We start from the raw sequence: 7,924 nt of genomic DNA, 5'->3' as shown, positions 1-7,924 counted from the left end.
CTTATAGATCTTCTTCTGTGAAGTGTCTATTCATTTCCTTAGCCCATTTGCATAGCTGCACTTTTGAATGACTATAAAAAAAAAGAGAAACACTAAATGTTTATCAGTAGGGGTTTGCTTTCACTTTAGGATAGGTTCAGGGGAGTATTATGTATCCATTTAAAGTGATAGAATCTACAGTTTGCATGAAAAAAAAAAGTCCAAGATATATTATGTAATGAAAATAGTTCACCAAGAGTGTATGTGACATAAACTTGTTTTTAAAAATGAGGATATATCCAAATATAATTATTTGTAGAAAATAATTTTGAAAGACTATACACCAGACACATTTAACAGAAATCATCTCTTGGCAGGGACCCTACAGTTATTCTTGTTTTCTTCCTGTGCCTTTTTAGTAATCATTTTATTTTTATATTTTTGTTATAGTCTAAACACTTGATTATAAGCATGTATTACTTAATGTGTTCTTAAAATTTATTTTCATTTTTTACTAAAACCCATGCAAAGTTTGAGGGTTTGAGTTTTAGACCTCGTTAAAATTTCCTCATCAACATAGGCTTATTCATAGACCATGTACCACACCCCAAAGTTTTCTGCTGGAGTATACTATGAGAGAAAGTATTTAGCTGCATTTTTAGGAGCCTGCTGAGCCCAATAATACTATTTTCACTGTTTAATTTTTCACCCTCCAAAATGTGTATATTATAAACACTCTCCCACATTTTTGAGGAGTTGCCTTTGATATTTAAAATGCAAATTCTTGGGCTGAAGAAAATAACCTCCAAATGTTTATAAGGTTAACAATCAAATAATATACCTTATTGAGTAAGATGTATAATTTTATGTATATAATGATTGGGACAGTAAAAGGGAAAGATTCTCTATGACTAAATTTAGAAATTATGTCCTGATGGATTGATGGTCGATTTAAATATAACTTCTTGTCCAGCATTTGTTTTTAGAATCAAATTACTATGACTCTACAGTTTCCTTGAAATCTCAGTCTCACATTTCTGTTTGCCTTAGCCTGGGTTTTAAGAAAATGAAGAATGCAAAACTACAAATTTAGTTTTCATTGTATTGCATTTTATATGATACTCCTATCATTTCTCATACATATAAGGTGACTAACAGATCACTAGCAGAAGAAACAGCTGCCATTATCTTGTTGAATTTAGGTCTTGCCCACATGCTGAAGACTCATTTGGGAATGCTTTTGTCTCCCCAGCAGCCCACATGTTTTTCTGATCTATGGCCTCTCCAACTTGCCTTATTGTGCACCCCTAGTGGAGTGTGTTTTTCATCTTGCTTTCTTTTGTTTATCTCTAGGGTTCAGTTCAATAAACAAAGTGGCTTGTATCAAACTTCAGACTCTTATGGGTTTGATGTGTTCTTTGGTCTCATTTTTACTCACCAAAAGGAGAGGCCTGCTTCTGACCTCCTTGACTCTCTCCTGCTGATTTTACTAGGCCTTTGATTCTGGAGAGGGGTGAGATTTTTGAGGCAGTGTTGTTGCTTTTGTTAGAGGTAGTAAAAGTCTTTTATTGCTTTGTGACTCAAGTGTGTTCATAAATGTGTGCCTACAAAAACCAAGCTCAAAGTAGTAAAAGTAGAAACTCAGGGTTCTGTAGGATCTTCAAGATGCGATTGTTATTACTAATGCAGAAAGAAAAATTCGGTTATATTATAAAAGGATTCTCAGCTAGGTTTAACTTCACCAAGATTTAGGTTAATTCATTACCTACTACACTTAAAGCTGAGACACTTCTCCCAATCCATTTTTGGAGTTCAGGGTGCCCTACTGTACACCAAACTGCCTCCTCCACCCCTGTCCCAGCCCCTCAAGAGCTCTTAGACCAAAGGGCTACCAGCTCAGAAGCCCACAGAGGTCAGGCATATAGTGCAAATGAATAAGGTGAAATGTTTAAGAAAAACAGGGATTAGAGAGGACTTTGGCAGGAGCATTCTCCATTTAAAGAGAGTGTCAGCCACTTGTCACCTGGGAAAAAGTCTGTGTGGTCAAATTTTCCACCTCTAAAGATTTTTGTGTGACATTGCTAATCTTGTTGACCATTTCAAATAAAATATCAACACATTCTTCAGCTCAAACCACATGTCAAAGAGCTGGATGTGGTCAGAGGGCCCCTAGTGTACAACTTCAGATAGAAACTAAAGTGTATTGACTTTGGGAAACCAAGGGCAGGTAATGGTTAAGGCTGTTCTGACCAGCATGGCCATGATTTCAACAGTGGACGAACGTATGTGAGACTTTGTGGTCCAGTCTTTAGCCACTGTGTGTTTGTGACAGTGTCATTGGTCACTAAAAATATGGTGCTTGATGGTGAACAGATTGACTACTCTAGATCTGTGGAACCCCAGAATTTTTAGGCAATGCTGGTTGTCTCAAGAAGGAGAGCCTGGACTTCCTCCTAATATATAGAAAGTATTTTCATGATAAAACAAAATTTTAAAAGAGATAAGACCATATTTGATCTTTAGGCAGATAAGTAATTCATACTGGTTAATTTCATTGAAAACATTAGTTTACAAATCCATAGATTGACATTTTGAAAAGGAGTCATATTCAATAAGTTATTATTAGATGCTGAGGAACAATTATATTGTTTGAGATAACAAAAATGATGTTAATGATGGTAAATGGCAATAATAACAACAGTTGCTATTTATTGTGCACATGGCAAGCCCAGTACCAAATACTTCATAGGTACTAACTCAGCCAGGACCCATGCCAACCCATAAGGTAGCTTCTACTATTGCTTCCATTTGACCAATAAATGAACAGAGGCACAAAGATGCTAAGAAACATATCCAGGGATACACAGATATGTTCAACAGATAGGAGGGCTAAGTCAGAAGATCACATAGGAAGGTTGAAATATATAGGACTTTTCAGTCAGTAGTAAGCTCCTAGGATTGGTTTGAAATCTTCTCTCTTTATTTTCTTTTATAGTACAGAAATCCTCCCGCCAAAGAGTTCTAGCTGCCTTAACATTTTTATTTCTCCAAATTCTCTTCTGTTCTGTTACTGTGTACTCAAGCTTTTGAAATGTAGAATGTGCTGTTTCCATGTGGGCAATTTATGGTTTGCTTTCTGAAGTTGTGAACTCTCTCCTCCCACTACTTATCTACAAACTGTGTTTTTCCATGGCATTTTTATAGTTAAAAATAGCATATGTTCATCCTGAAATTTTGAAAATTATAGATGTACAAAAAATTACTCATAATCCCACCACCCACAGAAAATTGCTATTAACATCTAGGTGGGATTCTTTCTAGTCTTTTCTGTACAATGTAAAGACTATATGTATAGTAAACTTATTTTTACTAAATATAAATCATATGCACACATAACTATAGCTTTTTTCAATTAACAAATTTTACTATGAGCAGTTTTCTGTATCACAACTCTTTGAAAATACTTTACTTTTTGTGGCTATATGTTAGTCAACTTTCGGTTACTATAACCAAAATATCTGATAAGAACAACTTAGAGGAAGAAAACTTTATTTTGAACTTACGGTTTCAGAGGTTCAGTTCATGGTCAGCTGACTCTATTGCTCTGAACCTAAGGTGGTGTCATGGCAGAAGGACATGGTGGAGGGAAGCTGTTCCACTCATGTGACCAGCAAGCCAAGAGAGAAGGAAAGAGGCTGTAGGGAAGGTGAACTCTTCCAGGACAGGCTCCAGTGACCCACCTCCTCCAACCATGCTCCATTTGCCTACAGTTACCACGGAGTTAGTCCATTCAAAATACAAAGGACTGATTAAGTCACATCTTAAGCATAGGAACTTTGAGGGGCCACCTTATATCCAAACTATAACATAATATTCTATCATATGAATTTACCAGCATTTACTTTAGTATTTCCATAGTTAAATAATTACATGTATTTGAAATGTTCCCTTGTAAACAATTTAGTGAAAAATATTCTTGAAAAATATTGAAAAATATTTATCACTTTTCTCCAAATGAAGTTAGTGGATCAAAGATTCTTGATGCATGTTGTTAAACTGTCAGAATATTAGGCCACTTTGTACCCTGCAAGCACCTACACTGCAGTTTGACCATTTCTACATTATGTTCTCTCTTTCTCTAACTTATTTTATTTTCCTTAGATGTATTTTATTTTCCCACTCCCCTCATCTAGCTTTCTTTTCCCATTGAGGCAGTGTATCCAGGGCTACCCAATCCCAGTGGTAAGGAGGCAGTTGTGGGGACTTCCTGGGGCTCTCGAAGATGAAGGAGCCAATCAAGAGCTGCTCAAGTAGGAACGAGCATTAGGGTGAACTCTGTGGCAAACCTGGGAGCCCATTCCCCACTAACATATACTGGGACAAGTAGTCAGAATTCTAGGAAAGGGCTTAGAATCAGTCACCAGAAGAAGGGCCACAGGGAGGGGGCATAAAGTCTTGCCCTCTAGTGTGGTGTGGTCACAACACATGTGGACATTCCTACCCCTCCCCTCATCTTGATGATCATGTTTATTGGAAAGTTTGAAGAAAAATAAAATGCCATTTAGCTTAAGAAGTTGTAAGTGATTTGCAAATCAACTCATTTCAGGGGTAGAAGAATCCTTGGGTCATGTTCTTTGAGGAGGCATGAATATTTGTTCTGTTCAGACAATTTTTGAGAAGCCATGAAAGGTCCATAGAATAGGTCAAAACAAAACAGGACCATTAAGGACAAGAAAGGGAACGCCATGCATTCCTGAAGGAGTCGTCCCCAAATGTCCAGAGAGAAAAAGAGGCTTGTCTCTCTAGGGGCCCAATAGGCAAGGGAATCTGGAACATTTCTTAGGATTTCTTTATTTTTTAAATAACTTACTCTCTTATTAATATGTCAAAGCGAAGGAAAGCTCCTGGCTAAGAAATAAAACTGTCTCTCATTCCAGAAATCAGAGCCAGGAATATGGATTCTTAATGCCAGAAAAGTACTCTGAATAAGGAAAGAAATGGATACATCATTTCTATAGTAAGTAAATGCCTCATTTCTTTTAATCCCAAATCCAAATATTTTCTTCTCAAAAGTGATGCTACTGACTACCCACTGTGAATCTATTGCTGTGCTTGCTAAATAGATCTGACTGTGCATGAGGCAATACTTATCTATGAATTTGGATACTTTATAGATCCTACCCTTTGTCCTACAACTTTTCATTTAATGAAAGAAATGAATTCTATAGGGCTTATGTTTTCTATCCCCTTGTCTCCTGCTTCTAGAGTCACCTAACAGCACAGACCAAGGTGGTGGGGGGAGGGGGTTCCCAAGCCACCGGAAAGTAGATGTTAAGTTTGTGGGACAGGGTGGGTAAGGGTGAGATAGGGAAGGAAGAGGATGGAGAGGAAAGCTTGTACAGAATTAGTCTTCAAAGGCTTTATAGGTTGTCTTAAGGAACTTTGTGTTTTCTCTTTGTAAGCAAAGGACAGCATAGGAAGTTTTGAGTGCGGAAAGATATGATTAGATTGTTTTTGCTTTTGTGTTGATTTTCTTAGTTTCCCATCTCACCCTCCCTGAGTAAAAATCACTCCACTACAGTTGGGAATATAAATAGGAAGGGGAAGAATTGGACACAGGAAAGGAGTTTGGAGGGGACTGTACTGCAGGAAGGGACAGCTTTAAAAGATTTTGGGGAGGTGCAATTGACTTGACCTTGGTGTTTTTTCAAATGAGAGAGAAGATTGAGACAGACAGGACAAGTTAAGCAAGAATGACTATCATTTCCTATAGTCAATATCTGGATGATGATGTCATTAAAAGAAGTTTTGTATAAAGGCAAATGAATGAGGGAGATTTAAAGGAAAGATAAGAAACTTGGGTATTTTGTTGTTGTCTCTTTGTGTGGTGGGGGGGACGGGGGTTTACTTTGCAGAATGTTCTGATAAATCTTGTGCTGATAAGTGTTAACAAGTGTCTTTTAAAAAAAGAAAACCAAACCAAGGCAAAACTGGGGGTCGGGGGGAGGAAAGAAAGAAGAATGCTTTGATGTATAATTTCTAATGGTGTGAATATTCCCACTGTTGGTGATTTTAAGGTGGCCCCAGGGAGGTCACTTAGGCACTGGGAAAACAAGCACATGCAGCCCTTCTCAGCTGGTGTGAGCAGGCTCCAGAACACCAGCAGTCCTGCTGTGTATTCTCTAGTGCATTAGGGAGCTGGGCAAGATGAGGGCTGGCCATACAGGTCTTAAATGAAGCCAGTGTGGTGCTTGGGGAACACGTATAAATAAAAAGAGGAAAACCAATATTAGAGAACATATTAAAACAAACAAATGGGAACAGAAAAAAGCGGCTAAGAGGCAGAGTCAAAAGAGAACCAGATTCATGAAATTTAAGAGAAGAACTAGTTTCAGGAAGGAAGGTGTGGTCAATAGTGTCAAATACCAGGAGAACAAATAGCCTTTGGGGTGGACTTAAAAAGAGGTCATTGGCATTACCAATCAAGGAGTCTTTCTGAACCTGAGATATTTTTCTCTATAATTTCTACATTAAAAATACTGTAATGACATTAAGTTCTCTTTGATTTTAACTTTTGAAATTCAGTATTTTTAATCATATGAAGCTGTCACATTTGGAGAGTATGCCACTTGGTGTCAGCAGACTTATGACCTGTGTAACTTGGTGGAAACAACACTGAGCCTCTTTAGGGGTTTGGGCTCTTTCGACAGTAGACATCAATAAGACGAATAAACATGCTTCAAACGCTGCAGGGTGTTCATGCATTCATTGTAGGGATGAGCAGATGCTTTGCACCACAGGTGGTCTTAGTTAAATGCAATCAAGTTTGGCTATGGGCCATAGACTTACATATTTATAATCAATGGCTATCCTCACTCTGGGGTTTCGCTTTCTTCTTGGCCTCCCCTCCTTTCTCCAGCATCCTGTTGTCTTAGTCCTGTAGAACTTATTGTCACCGTTCCCTATTAGTGCAATTTAAAGGATTGTTTTAACAGGAATGCTTTTAGGAACCATATCCTTCAAAATTCCGAAATGAATAATTTGGTGGTGGAATTTTAAACTGTAATATATGGGGGAGGGTAAAAGGAGATAGAGATTCTTGGAGACCTACTCACTCCCTAAAATCATGCTAGGGATGGTAGCTCCTCTGTAGGAGTTATCTTTTATATACAGAGATTCAGAGAGATTCATTTTCACTCTTTGCTAGTACTGGTGTTATAAAACTCTGGCAGAAGAAAAACTTTATAGGTCATAGGTGGCACCTGAAGATGATATTAGTAGCTAATATGACCCTCTCTGTTTACAGTAACCTTCCTCTAAGGACCTCAAAGTTTTCAACAAAATTCATTTTCAGAAAACTCCTAAGACAGGGCGAGCATACATATTCTTTCTTCCTTAAAGAAGAAGAAATGAAGGTAGAAAGAGTACTTAAATTGTGGTTCATGTAGTTTGGTCCAGTTTGATGCTAGTATGCACTCTCTTCCCCAGGTTGTCCTTTGATTGAGGTAAGAGATATCCCTGTCCTGGGTTTGAACTTTAGGATTGGTTTTGGTCCTCCTCGAACTCCATCCCAGTTTAAGGACAAGCAGCCCGCAGGGTAGATGGACCTAGCCACTCTGAGTTATGGTACCTGGGACCCCAGAATTCCTTGCTCTCAGGATACCCAGTGCACTTCCAGGGCCTGCTTGGGCTTCTTCTCTGGGTCTATCCTGAATGTTGACAGAACCACTCATATTTGCTGTGACTTAGAGATGCCTCCTAACTGTGCAAGGGGTGTGTGCAGTTAGGGGTGTGCCTGCAAGAAGTTCTGGAATATAATAAAACTCAGGGTGCAAATAGAAGGGGACAAGGAACAGTTTTCCCACTCCATTATATTCTTGTCCAAATGCAGGTAAAGCTGTGAGGGGTTTAAATGTGACTTTGCTTTTCAAGGCTTCTGCAAAGT

The sequence above is a fragment of the Sciurus vulgaris genome, assembly GCF_902686455.1.
Source record: "Sciurus vulgaris genome assembly, chromosome: 15".
Classification (NCBI taxonomy): domain Eukaryota; kingdom Metazoa; phylum Chordata; class Mammalia; order Rodentia; family Sciuridae; genus Sciurus; species Sciurus vulgaris.
The sequence above is the reverse complement of the archived record's forward strand: the minus strand, read 5'-3'. Positions refer to the sequence as shown.